This window comes from Cherax quadricarinatus, chromosome 53, assembly GCF_038502225.1.
Source record: "Cherax quadricarinatus isolate ZL_2023a chromosome 53, ASM3850222v1, whole genome shotgun sequence".
Taxonomy (NCBI): domain Eukaryota; kingdom Metazoa; phylum Arthropoda; class Malacostraca; order Decapoda; family Parastacidae; genus Cherax; species Cherax quadricarinatus.
Window position 1 is genome coordinate 7,568,977 of NC_091344.1, and position 16,025 is coordinate 7,585,001.

Sequence of the window (16,025 nt, forward strand, 5' to 3'; positions counted from 1 at the left end):
TATATATATATATATATATATATATACATATATATATATATATATATATATATATATATATATATATATATATATATATATATATATATATATATATATATATATATGTATATATATATATATATATATATATATATATATATATATATATATATATATATATATATATATATATATGTATGTCGTGCCGAATAGTGGGAGTATGTGTTATTTAAAACCTGATTCGGTGATTATTTTAACATCTGATTTCTGCTGGGTAGCAAAAGATTTCTATATATTTTGCTGTTGTAGATCCACACGCAAAGATACGCACAGTGAGGTAGAGATACGTTAGTGGGCAGTACAGAGTAATGCTGCTTATTGTTCCACTTCTCAACCACCCTTAAATTCAAGAAATATTTTCAGATATTCCTGTGATTCCTTTGCGTTTTGAATATCTTTCAGTGTCCCCTTGTTCCCGCTCCCACACTTTAAATAGATTAAATGCCCTAACAAATCTTCTGAATATCTTCCTCGCTATAAACAATTTTTTCCTCAATCTTCCAGTGTTACAAGGGGTAGTTCTTCCAGTTTTTGCATGTCATATATCTTTCTTTAGGATTAGTCCGGTAGAGAATTGCTGAGGTTTTTACTAGCGTGGGAGTGTTACACCTCCGTCCGGTCTAAATGTACATGAGAATGTGGTAGGTATTCAATTTGCATAAGGACATTCCTCCACACTGAGACATTAAAGACGAGAATACCCAAGAGCTTTCCTGATGCTCTTAGTATCACGGATCCCCCTACAATATCGAAGTCAAAATATAACAAATAATTTCTTACTCATAGATTCAGTAAGTTATCCACACTCCAAGCCCCGTAATAAAGGCTTATTATATTATTAATGCGGGAGATGTTAAACTCTTAGGGGTCAAACAGCGCCTGGGGAATGGAAGGTAATCAACTTTGATTCAAGGAAATGAAGATGTCTTATGCCTTGGATCATGATCCCCTTCATCGGCTTCAAGGTACGTTCCTAGACGAGCGATGAAGGTTTAAAATTACCTTGAAAGACAGCGCCAGACGTTATTGGTCTGTGTCATAACACTCCATAAGCGGGTCTCAACATGACAAACTCACGTTCCCTGATTTTTGCTGACGAATGACAAATAAACAACTGCATTTTTCTATCGCCCTACATTGAATTCCAAATGTAACTCTTTATTCAAGAAAGACATGAGAACTATTCTCAAATTAAAAGAAAGAATTTCCGCTCATTAAATAATCAGTCTTAAACAATCACTCCCTTTACAGGATCTGTACTAATACTGTATAATATATATATATATATATATATATATATATATATATATATATATATATATATATATATATATATATATATATATATATATATATATATATATATGTATGTAAAGAGAGTGATTGTTAAGACTGTCTATGTCGTGCCGAATATGTGAAACTTGCGATGTTAGGTAAGACACATATGCAACAGTTAGACAACTTTATTCCGAAACGTTTCGCCTACACAGTAGGCTTCTTCAGTCGAATACAGAAAGTAGGCAGGAACAGTAGAGATGTGAAGACGATGTAATCAGTCCATCACCCTTAAAGTCGTAGAATTTGAGGTTGTCAGTCCCTCGGCCTGGAGAAGTTCAGTTCCATAGTCAGGAACTATCTGAAGATCAAGCGACAGTGCGGAGACTTAAATACTGTCGGAAGGAGAGGTGCAGGGTAGTAGTAGTAGTAGTAGTAGTAGTAGTAGTAGTAGTGAGAGGCAACTGAGAGGTCATGTCCCTCTCAGATCCAACCCTTCTCACTTGAAAAGCTTGTCCAAGGTGTGTTCTGTACCAAGATGCCACGTGTTGCAGTGTCTGACAAGATGAACATCAAAATGGTATACAATACCGACAGGTTGTTAGGTAAGACACATATGCAACAGTTAGACAACTTTATTCCGAAACGTTTCGCCTACACAGTAGGCTTCTTCAGTCGAATACAGAAAGTAGGCAGGAACAGTAGAGATGTGAAGACGATGTAATCAGTCCATCACCCTTAAAGTCGTAGAATTTGAGGTTGTCAGTCCCTCGGCCTGGAGAAGTTCAGTTCCATAGTCAGGAACTATCTGAAGATCAAGCGACAGTGCGGAGACTTAAATACTGTCGGAAGGAGAGGTGCAGGGTAGTAGTAGTAGTAGTAGTAGTAGTAGTAGTAGTAGTAGTAGTAGTAGTAGTAGTAGTAGTAGTGAGAGGCAACTGAGAGGTCATGTCCCTCTCAGATCCAACCCTTCTCACTTGAAAAGCTTGTCCAAGGTGTGTTCTGTACCAAGATGCCACGTGTTGCAGTGTCTGACAAGATGAACATCAAAATGGTATACAATACCGACAGGTTGTTAGGTAAGACACATATGCAACAGTTAGACAACTTTATTCCGAAACGTTTCGCCTACACAGTAGGCTTCTTCAGTCGAATACAGAAAGTAGGCAGGAACAGTAGAGATGTGAAGACGATGTAATCAGTCCATCACCCTTAAAGTCTAACTGTTGTCTAACTGTTGCATATGTGTCTTACCTAACAACCTGTCGGTATTGTATACCATTTTGATGTTCATCTTGTCAGACACTGCAACACGTGGTATCTTGGTACAGAACACACCTTGGACAAGCTTTTCAAGTGAGAAGGGTTGGATCTGAGAGGGACATGACCTCTCAGTTGCCTCTCACTACTACTACTACTACTACCCTGCACCTCTCCTTCCGACAGTATTTAAGTCTCCGCACTGTCGCTTGATCCTCAGATAGTTCCTGACTATGGAACTGAACTTCTCCAGGCCGAGGGACTGACAACCTCAAATTCTACGACTTTAAGGGTGATGGACTGATTACATCGTCTTCACATCTCTACTGTTCCTGCCTACTTTCTGTATTCGACTGAAGAAGCCTACTGTGTAGGCGAAACGTTTCGGAATAAAGTTGTCTAACTGTTGCATATGTGTCTTACCTAACAACCTGTCGGTATTGTATACCATTTTGATGAAACTTGCGATCTTGGCTTAAATAGCAACGATAATCTTGCCATATAGGACAAACGAAAATTTGTGTATGCAAAAAAAATATATTTCATTGTGTTTGTTTAATATTAAATTATTGTAAACGTATTTAAAATATATTTAGTTGGATTAGTCTAAAATAAATTGCACTTGTTATAATAAGGTTAGGCTTAAATAAATTGCACTTGTTATAATAATGTAATGGTTGAGATGTACATTAGTTTAAAAATTGTCTGATCTACATTGTGATCGACCCAATGTATTATAAACAATTATGCCTAATTAAGACGCCATTTTTTCTTATTTATACTGATTTGTAATGCAAGAAAGATACTTCTCATGTTTTATTAAGATTATTATTTTTATTATTGTATTATTATTATTATTATTATTATTATTATTATTATTATTATTATTATTATTATTATTATTATTATTATTATTATTATTATTATTTCTATTTTTATTAACTTTATTAATATTGATATAATTACCAAAATCATTATAATTTTATTATTAATATATGTTATTATTATTATTAGTTAGTACATATTCACATAAGAATTAACGTACTGTAGACTGTACAGGATTTTTTAACCTTAGCAGCTGCAGTATAATGACTGTGGTTTGAGAACACAAAGAACAAAAATATATCATATGTCATATTTCGAAAAAATTAACATGTTCTCTTAATCAAATTATGATTACCTATAATTGAAAAATTATCTGCTATTAGGTATTTAAAAAGTTAATTTTTTGTCAATTATATTTTTTATTAAGACACTCATTTAAGAAAAACATTGTTACAAGCAAATATTTTGTTGTTCCTGGATGCCTTAGTAAAAAGAACGGTTTTGGGAATAATGGCTGCCATTGTATGTAATGAATGAAAGATCATTGGATCTTTTGAACGTTGAGTGTTGTCTGCCAGTGGCAGTGTAATAGTGACTGACAGGACACCCACTGACATAAAACCATGGAGGAGGATCAGCATAAACATCAGCTTCTTCAGATATCTAGTAGCGATAGCGGGAATTCACTTTGTTGTATGATGGAATATAGAGATGTGGGTAGGTAGGTTCAGCTTCTGGCTCTGCAGATCTCCTGTAGCGGTAGTGGCTTTTCACTGAAGGGTAGGATGGAACATTGTACCGAGGGTATGTAGGTTCAGCCTCTGGCTCTGCAGATCTTACGTGGCGATAGAGATTCAAGTGAGGGTAAGATGGGACATAGTAACGAGGGTAGGTAGGTTCAGCCTCTGGCTCTGCAGATCTCTGATAGCGATAGTGTTTATTCAAGTAAGGGTATGATGAAACGTAGTGTAAAGGATAAGTTGGATCAGCCTCTGGCTCTGCCTCCCTTTTACCAGCATGATGACGGTATGGGGTATAATGTGGGCGCAGATATTTGTGGCCGGGCTCCGCATCTCGCTTCTCAACATCAGAAGCGCAAACGGCAGCCGCCAGGAACACAAACACCTGTATGTATTAGATAAAAATAATCACCATTACTTATAACTACAAAAATGTAAGGTGAATCTCTATGAAAATATTGCAATATTTTGAATGTGATTCATTATAATTTGAAAATGGCATAACTATTTTATAAACTCTTGGTCGTCCAAGACTGCTTCAAATATTGAATAATTTGAGATAAAAGGACAACATGGAAAATATAGAAGTGGAAAACTCACCAAAAAGTTCATGTTTGAAGAGTATCAACTGTGGCCACAGCTGAGCGAGTGTGTCTTACAGCAGAGACTCCAGGCTTTTATAGGTGAGTGACGGGAAGAGTCCTTGGATTTCTTTTAGTTAATATAACATAATGCAATGTGGAATTATTTTATCTCAAGGTTTACCTGATAAATTAATCGTTAAAACGAAAACTGACAAATTCCTACAGACGATAATTAATATTTAGAAATAATGTTGGGTAGCTAGTGATGTACAGTGTATTCCAAAGTTTATTGAGTGTTATTAGTAACTCCGCATTTTTTATATGAAATATACTTATTTTTTATCTAAATTTGAAAATGCAGATGATAACAATACTAGCATACTTATGTGTAGTTTATTATACATTTTTCGTTCCAGGCTTAGATTATCAACTAAATAGAGCCCAAATGCGTAAAATTTTACATTTTTTTAATAACAGACAGAACGAGTGATTAGTAGCTTGAACTAATGTTTATCATGCATTAGCCTTTGCTAATATTGCATTGCATTGTTAAAATTGTATTTTATCATGATACCTATGTATTTTGCATTTTTACACACTAAGGAAAAAAGGAACAAGAACACTTTTTTAAAGCTATTGTACATAAACTTATGGAAGACGAGAAAAGAAATGCCAGTTGCAGAGCAGTGGACATAAACATCACGGAATGTTAGCAAAGAATTATAGTCCATTTTAACTTATATATGGTGAAAGTAGCAAGAGTGCTAAAGAAACTCGAAAAACTGAATCATCCTGGAAGTCATAATAAACCACATCAAAGACCATGACGTTTAGACATGTGACATTCTCCTTCCCTTCTTTTACCCACCTGAACTCATCCAACCCATTAATTTTATATACTTAGCAGTGCATAATTTGCATTCTATGAACTCGTGCTTCATTTCTGGATTGAAACCTTCAATGTCAGTGTGGTCTATTGATTTTCTTAATATCTTATCCAACACTTTACAAAGTATGCGAACCATCACAGAGATCGCAGGATTTCTTAGAACTCTTGATATCGATTTGTTTCTTTCACTACATTTCACGTAAAAACTTAAAAGAAAATTAAACTTGAAAAACACAGGCCAAAAATAAATATGGATGAGAAAAAAACATAAAATGCATTAAACTAGGAATCAGAGATAATTAACTGTTTTTTCTTTAAGAGCTATATTAGGCTAACGAAGACAATCATACAAATAACACAGGCGAATAAAGAAGTAAGAATTTGAAAAACTTATTTTTTTTATTTAACATAGTTGATGAAAAGTACAACCAACCTTTCTCACCTTCTGATTCGGTTATGTCATAACACGTCAGCTTCTGGGTGTGGATGCATTGAATCATGGGAATTTTCATTAGTATATCGATGTATCGGTTTAAACTCTGATGGCAGTTTGCTATATTTGTTTTAATCTTCGAGGCTGATGTTGTGTGTCGGAATGAAGTGTGTGTGTGTGTGTGTGTGTGTGTGTGTGTGTGTGTGTGTGTGTGTGTGTGTGTGTGTGAGTATATTTCCACATGTTTATGAGTATTTTACACCATTTTTGACACACCGTTTTTCAACATTTCCACATATTCCACTTTGATGCAATGACGTGAAATTTAAGCGACTTACGAAGACCATTGTGATACATAGAAATCTGATTTCAGAAGTAAAATGTCTGAAATCAACTCTGTTTGAAGTATACCTAAAAATCTGTGAAAGTTTTGTACTCTTTTAGATGATAGGCTTTCAGTCCGATTAAGCATCCGATCAATAAAATTTATGACGGGCTTCCACAGGGCTGAGGGATTGTAACAGAAGATTGTACAGGAATAGCGGAAAGGTATACAGAAAGATATACAGATGCTAGAGTCTAGACTTCTAGATCCTTTATGCATGCAAGTAAAGACACAAGTTACAGAACGAGCTTTTATCGGGACAACGTTTCGCTCTGTGAAGTGATGTATGAGTGATGAAAATCCTGGAGGGCGAAATTTCTCTCAGATCAAGATACCTAAAGTATCTTGATCTGAGAGAAGTTTCGCCCTCCAGGATTTTCATCACTCATACAGACACGAGAAAGGAGACATGCAGTAGTGGAACAATTAAGTAGTAGTAGTAGTAGTAGAAGTAGTAGTAGTAGTAGTAGTAGTAATAGTAGTAGTAGTAGTAGTAGTAGTAGTAGTAGTAGTGATAGTAGTAGCAGTAGTAGTAGTAGTAGTAGTATCAAGGTATCTAGTTACCCCTAGCCGTTTCTTCACCTCCTCGGTTATGTGCAGTGCGTCCAGCACTTGCTGGTGCACAGTACGACCTCAGTTTGCTGGAAGCCTCTCTGTCTCCACCGTAAATATCATTTTCAATCGTGAGCTGAGCTCTTCACATACTTCCTGGTCGTTTCATGTGAGCTCCCCTCCTTTCTTCCTCAACCTGATTACTTAATCCTTGACTGTTCTTTTCCTCCTGATGTGGCTGTATAACAACATAGGGTCAGATTTGGCTTTTGATGCTATGTCATTCACGTATTGATGCTGGACTTCTCTGCTTACCCATGCATATACATTTCTGGCACTTCGACTCAACTCCGTTCTCCTGGGTCCTTTACCTTCTATACTTTTCCCCTACTCTAGCACACTTAGCTTTGCCTCTCCACACCTGGTAAACCATGAGCTCACTCCGGTCTTCCGTTGTTTTTGTTGTCCTTTAGTACAAACTTCACTGTCTTCCCGCACTTTGTGGTCATGGGTTCCATCATTTCATTTACTGTCTTTCCCTCTAGCTCACTTACTCACTGCACCATATGTAGTAATTGCCTCATACTTGTGTAGTCCCTGATTTTGGAAGTCTGGCTTCTCCCGCCCTTATCGTGTTGCTTTATTCTCCATTCTTAGCTGTACTATGTGTGTGCGTGTGTGTGTGTGTGTGTGTGTGTGTGTGTGTTTGTACTCATCTAATTGTACTCACCTGTTTGTGGTTGCAGGGTTCGATACTCAGCTTCTGGCCCCGCCTCTCCACTGATCGCTACTAGGTCCTCTCTCTGTTTCCCGAGCTTTGTCATACCTCGTCTTAAAGCTATGTATGGTTCCTGCCTCCATTACATCACTTGCTAGGTTATTCCACTTCCTGACCACTCTGTGACTGAAGAAATACTTCCTAACATCCACGTGACTCGTCTGAGTCTTCAGCTTCCAATTGTGACCCCTTGTTTCTGTGTCCTCTCTCTGGTACATCCTGTCTCTGTCCACCTTATCTATCCCAAGCAGTATTTTGTATGTCGTTATCATGTCTCCCCTACCCTCCTATCCTCCAGTGTCGTCAGTCCGATTTCCCTCAAACTTTCTTCGTAGGACATTCCCCTGAACTCCGGAACTAGCCTTGTTGCAAACCTTTGTACTTTCTCTAATTTCTTGACGTGCTTGACCAGGTGTGGGTTCCAAACTGGTGCTGCATACTCCAGTATGGGCCTGACATACACAGTGTACAGTGTCTGTGTGTGTGTGTGTGTTTCTCCATGCATGAGTGATGTACATGGCTGTGGTGATCAGGAAGGATGAGGATAAGAATAGTGTTGTTACATTGTGGTTAACATATTTACTGTTGCATGACTCACTAAGCTCTTTGTAGAAACTGCGTGTCCAAGGTACTCATGAAACCACTTGAGCTTCCCGCATACCTCATCAGACATCGTGTGCTACATAGCATTTCGCTTGTCAAGATCTATTCTTCCGGATTTCCATGAAGTGAGTACCAATTGTAGGTACCTAGTGAACTGTGACCTCATGTTCATCCATACTCAAAGTGAAAATGATACCAAGAACCATAAAAAATAGTTCTGAGTATTTCGAAGTTTTGGAATCTTTAATTTTATCCTATTTATATTGGTGCTGAGTTTTCATGATGCAAGTCATTGTGTTTCATCTAGGGAATAACGATGGAATATTATGCGACGCCCCATAGTTGTGTTAACATTTCATTTTGTGCCTGGGTGTGCAAATGTTATTTATGTCTCTCAGTATGGGACTTGAAGATTCAATTTCCTTCACTATTAGGTGTGTAAATCTCATTTCCCTGTGGCCGTTTGTATATTAATGCCATTTATTTCTGTATGAGGGTGTTAAAATGTTCTTTTCTTTTGTAAATGGGTGTAAGAACACGAGCGTGTCTAATCGTATATCTCTGTGTTGAATAAAATTTGATTACTTCTTTGAAATAAGGTTTTACCTGGAGTTTACCTGGAGAGGGTTTCGGAGGTCAACGCCCCCGCGGCTCGGTCTGAGACCAGGCCTCATGGTGGATTAGGGTCATATCAACCAGGCTGTTTCTACTGGCCGCACACAAACTGACGTACGAACCACAGCCCGGTTGGTCAGGTACTGACGTTAGGTGCCTGTTCAGTGTCTTCTTGAAGACAACCAGGGGTATAGAAACATTCTTTCATTCTGTGTCTCGAGGAGAGAATTTGATTACAGTGACTTAAGGAGCAGAGCAACTAATGTTGCTCTGCTCTCTTCTAGCCCTTGTGGCTTAGCGCTTCTTTTTGATTATAATAATAATAATCTGCTCTCTTCTTTTCAATAAATAACATTTTAAAGACTTGTGAGTTGTGGTGTGGTAGTCACGTCTTAACACGGAAGAGCTTAACTGCGGCTTTTAAGATAAATATAGCCATAATGGCCTCGTTGGGAAGTTCATGCGACAGAAAAATAATGCTTAATTTCATGCCGATAGCGAAGGTGTTGTCTTCAGCCTTGTAAGAGAGGGTGTGGAGGTAAGGTTTGGGTGCAGTGAAGATGTGGGATGATGACAGCTTTGCAAATGGTGGGGAGAAAATATTTGGGGAAGGGTGAAATGCTGGGTGAAATGCTGGGAGAGAGGCTTGCATCGCCTCAGAAACCTCAACACTCTGGATAATTTTTCCAGGAAATAATCCTCTCAATGTTCTTTCATTGCCTCCTGATATCTTCGAGAGAGCATCTCAAAACGTTTCCAGCTCTGCCAACTTATATCATGCCTCTGTTAACCTTTCCAATGCCTTTGACTAGTTTTTTTTTCTTTTTTTTTTGCTACAACTGAGAGTCTAACACCGCTGCATTTAACAACCTTTCCGGCTCCTGTGACATATTTTCAGTACATCTGATTGCATTTCTGATACCACTGACATCTGTTCAGGCACTATTGACAACTATTCAAATACCTTAACATCCTTTCCGTTACCACTGACACTCTTTCCAGTCCAGCTGACCTTTCTCATACTATTGATAACCATTACAGTATTACTGACTTTCATTCCGATATTACTGGCAATCTCTTCGGTACCACTGACAATCGTTCCAGTGCCACTGAGAGCCTTTTGTAGTACCACTGGCAACCTTTCTAGTACCATTGACAACCATTCCAGCATCAGTGACAATCTGATCTTCGCTCACTATATCATCTAGTTCCTATTCTCTCTTATTGTTTTCCAACTGCTCTTCTAACGCAGTTCACCCCACACTGTTCTACAGCTGTTCTTTTACATTCCTCTCTAACTGCTGCTCTTTTTATAATGTTTTCCAAAACTGTTTTTACACTGTTCGCTTCCTGATTTTCTCTAACGTTGTTATCTTAGCTTTTGTTCCCTCACACTGTCCTCTCGCAGTGTTTTTTTGTCACAGATTTTCTCTAGTAGTTGTCTCAAACACTTTTTTCCAGCTTTTATTCTGCCAATTGAGGGGGATTTGGAAGGATAAAACCATGGATTAAACCTTTCTGATCTACCAGAATGGAAAGGAGTTAGAAGTTAATTGGGGAAGCCAGACTGTGAAGTGAGATGGGAAGGGGAGTGTGTAATAAGGGGTTAACTGTAAGGGGTTTGTGAAGTTAAGGGAAAAGTGAGCAGTGAAGAGGGTTTTGAAGAGGAAATTTTACTAGTAATTCAGTGGTGATTGCTAAAGCAGATACTAAGTGTACTAGGGACTATAAAAGAGAAATAAATAATATTGAATATGAGTAAAAGAGCGAAGAGTGAAAATGGCAGGCATTAGGGGGGTACAGGCTGCCATAATTATATTTATATTTCTTCTTCAATTCCATGAAGAAAGAAATCAATCATGGGGGCTGGAAAAGGTGAATGGAGTAACAGCGCCCTGGACAGTAAAAGCCCAACAGTTGCCATCCTTCCAGAAAAGTAAATGTCACTATCGCCGCAAGGTATGGCAACACCGCTTACCCAAACAAAAACAGTGGCACACAGCTCTTATTGTAGTGATCTTAAGTGGTGATATCCAAATTAATCCAGGACCTCAAACTATTGTGCAGAGGCAAAACAGACAGATAAATGACGGCGATAATGACGGTCTAGTAGCTAGGAATGATAACCTTAACTCCAAATGTAATGCATACATAGGTCAATGTGAGGCAATACAGCCTTTATTATCTCAAACACTACCAAACAGGTGCATACACTGTACTAAAGTACGCATGAAAAACAGAAAAGGCACATTATGTAAAATGTGTAAGGGGTGGGTGCATGATGGATGTATGTACAATTATAGCAACGGTGCCAGAATTCATTTTGTGTGTAACAAATGCACTTTGGCACAGTTACCCTTTAGCAGTGATGACATTGATTTACCTAATTTTAATACAAATGACCCATTGCCATATATTGATGATTATGATTGTTTTATGAAAACAGGCCTTCACTTTATTCATGTCAATGCAAGATCACTTCTTCCTAAATTGGCAGAGATTAGGATTCTAGCTAACAAAATTAGGGCGGCAGTTATAACCATCTCTGAATCTTGGTTGGATGATACGGTGACTGACGACGAGGTCAAAATAGATGGTTACAATATAAAATGCTTAGATAGGAACAGAAAGGGTGGTGGAGTATGTGCCTACATAAGAAATGACTTAGCTTACAACCCAAGACCTGATTTAAATAATAAACTGGAGATTCTATGGTTTGAAGTGCTGCTTCCCAAGACCAAACCCATCTTAGTAGGAACTAGTTACCGCACTCCTACCCAGGACCAGTTCTTAGAAGACTTTTCCAGAGTCTTGTCCGGAGTTGAAAACAATTGCGAGACAATAATACTGGGCGACTTCAATATCTGTTTTCAGCAGCAAAATAACGGGCTATGCAAAAGGTATAAGCAAATTCTAGGATTAAATAGTTACACTCAACTAATTAATACTCCAACCCGGATCACACAATTCTCAGCCACCCTAATTGACCACATACTTAGTAACCGCTCTGAAAACATTAGTCAGTCAGGCGTCATTACCACAGGTCTTAGTGATCATTTCATCATTTACTGCACCAGGAAAATCACTAGGGATAGGATAGGCCTACACAGGACAATAAAAATGAGGTCAACTAGAAACTACAGTAAAGAAATACTGGTAAATAGGCTACACAATTGTGACTGAACAGAGATAACAAGTTGCACGGACGTAAACGATGCCTGGGAAAAATTCAAAACAATGTTCACTACCATCCTTGATAATATTGCACCAGTTAAAGAGGTTAGGATTAAACGAAGAACTGAACCCTGGATGAATACTGAGATATTAGATAATGTGAAATTTAGAGACCAGCTGCTAAAAAGATTTAAAGCAAACAGACAGGATATTGCAGCACTAAATGAATTCCAAAGGGTGAGGAACAGAGTACAGAGACTTATAAAAGGAGCAAAGGCAAAGCACTACTGCTCAAAAATTGAAGAGTATAAGCATAACCCCAGAAAGCTCTGGCAACAACTAAAACAGTTGGGGTATAGCCATAAGCCAGTAGATAGGTCTAACATAGTACTTACTATCGATAATGAGGTATGCCACGAAACATCTAAGGTGGCAAATTGCTTTAATTCCTACTACACATCTGTTGCATCAACACTAGTAAGTAAACTACCAGCTGCATCAAATACCTTTAACACAGACTCTGATAAGTTTCAAACATACTATACCAATAAAGGGGTAACCCCGAACAGTTGTCAACTAGTAAGTGTATCTCATGACTTTATTCAAAAAGAACTAAGCAGGTTAAACCCAACTAAGAGCGCAGGCCCTGATAACATCCCGTCTAAGTTCCTAAAAGATGGTGCTTCTGAACTGTCAATCCGTATTGCTCACATAATAAATCTATCAATCACCACTAATACCGTACCGGAGGGGTTCAAGGAGGCCTATCTTCAAGAAAAATAGTAGGTCTGACGTAAGCAACTATAGTATACTCAGTATAATACCTAAAATTCTTGAGAGGACGGTGTATTCTCAAGTAGTTAAGTACCTTAATGACAACAACATTCTCCATAGCTATCAATCGGGCTTTAGAAGATCCTATTCAACCGACACCTCCCTTATTAATCTGATGGATTACCAGAGAACTGAAATGTCAAAGGGGAACCTCATAGGTATGGTAACCTTAGACCTGCAAAAGGCCTTCGATACTGTCAACCACAATATATTATGTAATAAACTTCAAGCTATCGGTATAGGTTCTGTAGACTGGTTTAAGTCCTACCTTAGCAACAGGAGACAAATAGTCAAAATCAACAAAACAGAATCAGAACCCCTGCCGATAACATGTGGAGTTCCCCAAGGTAGTATTCTGGGTCCCTTATTATTCTTATGTTATGTCAATGATATGCCTATCAGTGTCAAGTGCAAACTCCTACTGTATGCAGATGACAGTGCTCTGTTAGTGACAGGTAAAGACCCACAAGATATTGCTAATGTTTTAACACTGGAACTGGAGTCCTGCAGCAAATGGTTAGTAGACAACAATCATTACACCTAGGGAAAACTGAAGCCATTCTCTTTGGCACGAAACATAAACTGAGAAGGGTAAATAATTTTAATGTTCAATGTAATGGGGAGCCCATCACTTTGGTTTCATCAGTAAAATATTTGGGAATCCCCTTTGACCCATGCATGTCAGGAGAATTGATAGGGAACAGTGTAGTAAAGAAAGCGAATACCAGACTGAAGTTCCTGTATAGACAAGCACAGTGTCTACCTACTGAGGCTCGCAGGACCCTATGTCTACCCCTTATACAATGCCATATGGATTACGCTTGCTCTTCTTGGTACTCTGCCTTGACAAAAAAAAACTGAAAGATAGACTGCAAATCACCCAGAACAAAATCGTAAGATTCATCCTGGGGCTGGGACCAAGAGAACATGTAGGCCAGGATGAATTACAGCAGTTGGATATGCTGAATGTTGAAGACAGAGTAAAACAACTGAAGCTAAATCATGTTTATAAAATTGCTCACAAACAATGTCCAGAATATCTTGCTGTCAATTTTGTCAAGGTTGGGAACCAAAGCAATCATAGTACTGGGGGAATAGAGCACAACTTTGTAGTACCCACAGTCAGTGGCCAGGCTTCAAACACCTTTTATTGTACAGCAATAAAGGAATGGAACAGACTGCCCGCACATGTCAAAGCCAGTCATAGCATGAACCAGTTCAAGAAGACTGCCAAAAGGTGTCTGATGAATGTAGCTACAGAAAGGGAGGGGAATGATTTTCTATTTTTTAGCTAACATACGTGTAAATTTTACCTTATTCCTAGTAATGACCCTCGTATTGTAGATAGTCTTAATGACCTTGGTGTAGTAGATAGTCTTTTTAGTATGATAATAAGATGTTATCTTCATTGTAGAATAATAAGAAAATATTATAACCTTTATATTACAATAATAAGGTAAAAGGACCCCAATGGAAATAAGTCACTCTGTCTGACTTTTTTTGGGTTATCCTAGGTTCTCTACACATATGCCTTTTAATTAATGTGCCTTTTCTGTTTTTCATGCGTACTTTAGTACAGTGTATGCACCTGTTTGGTAGTGTTTGAGATAATAATAATGGCTGTATTTTCTCACATTGACCTATGTATGCATTACATATGGAGTTAAGGTTATCATTCCTAGCTACTAGACCGTCATTATCACCGTCATTTATCTGTCTGTTTTGCTTCTGCACAATAGTTTGAGGTCCTGGATTAATTTGGATATCACCACTTAAGAGTGCTACAATAAGAGCTGTGTGCCACTGTTTTTGTTTGGGTAAGCGGTGTTGCCATACCTTGCGGCGATAGTGAAACTCTTCACTGCTTTCCGTAACCTACCTCCTACACCATACACCTGCAACATCTGCCACATTGCCCCCCTATCCACCCTGTCATACGCCTTTTCCAAATCCATAAATGCCACAAAGACCTCTTTAGCCTTATCTAAATACTGTTCACTTATATGTTTCACTGTAAACACCTGGTCCACGCACCCCCTACCATTCCTAAAGGCTCCTTGTTCATCTGCTATCCTATTCACCGTCTTACTCTTAATTCTTTCAATAATAACTCTACCATACACTTTGCCAGGTATACTCAACAGACTTATCCCCCTATAATTTTTGCACTCTCTTTTATCCCCTTTGCCTTTATACAAAGGAACTATGCATGCTCTCTGCCAATCCCTAGGTACCTTACCCTCTTCCATACATTTATTAAATAATAGCACAAACCACTCCAAAATTATATCCTCACCTGCTTTTAACATTTCTATCTTTATCCCATCAATCCCGGCTGCCTTACCCCCTTTCATTTTACCTACTGCCTCACGAACTTCCCCCACACTCACAACTGGCTGTTCCTCACTCCTACAAGATGTTGTTAAAAAATATTATATTCCATAATTCCTCTTTGAATTTGTTTACAATTAGAAGATTTCTACTGCTACAGATTTATGTAAAATTAAACTAATTACTATTTTACTTCGAGTGGCGTTACATAACTAATAATTATATCTTCTGTTTCAAAAAAAGCTCTTTTAAGTTGAATTTTCAACCACTTGAGATCACGTAGTGTTGCATCTGCTAGTTTCTAGCAACATTTATTTGAATTCATACTGTCATAGATATTTTTTTTTAAAGAAATCCCTGTGTTCAGATTTCTTCTTTTAGGTATTATGGTGAATTATAATGGATGTTGTGAGTCGCCTTTTATTCTTACTAAACATACTGCGAACTCCTGCAAAACTGGGATATAAATGTAATAGTTGAGATATACATTGGTTTAAAAATTGTCTGATCTATATTGTGATGGACCCAATGCATTATAAACAATTATGCCTAAGTAAGACATATTATTTTTTCTTATTTTTTTTTATTCGTCGATATTCTCCCAGCACGGGTCTTTTTTTTTTTTTCTTATTCGCCGGTATTCTCCCGGCCCGGGTCTTTTCCAAGTAATGGTGACCCGGCCTTGGCTCCCTATCTGGGGAGTGT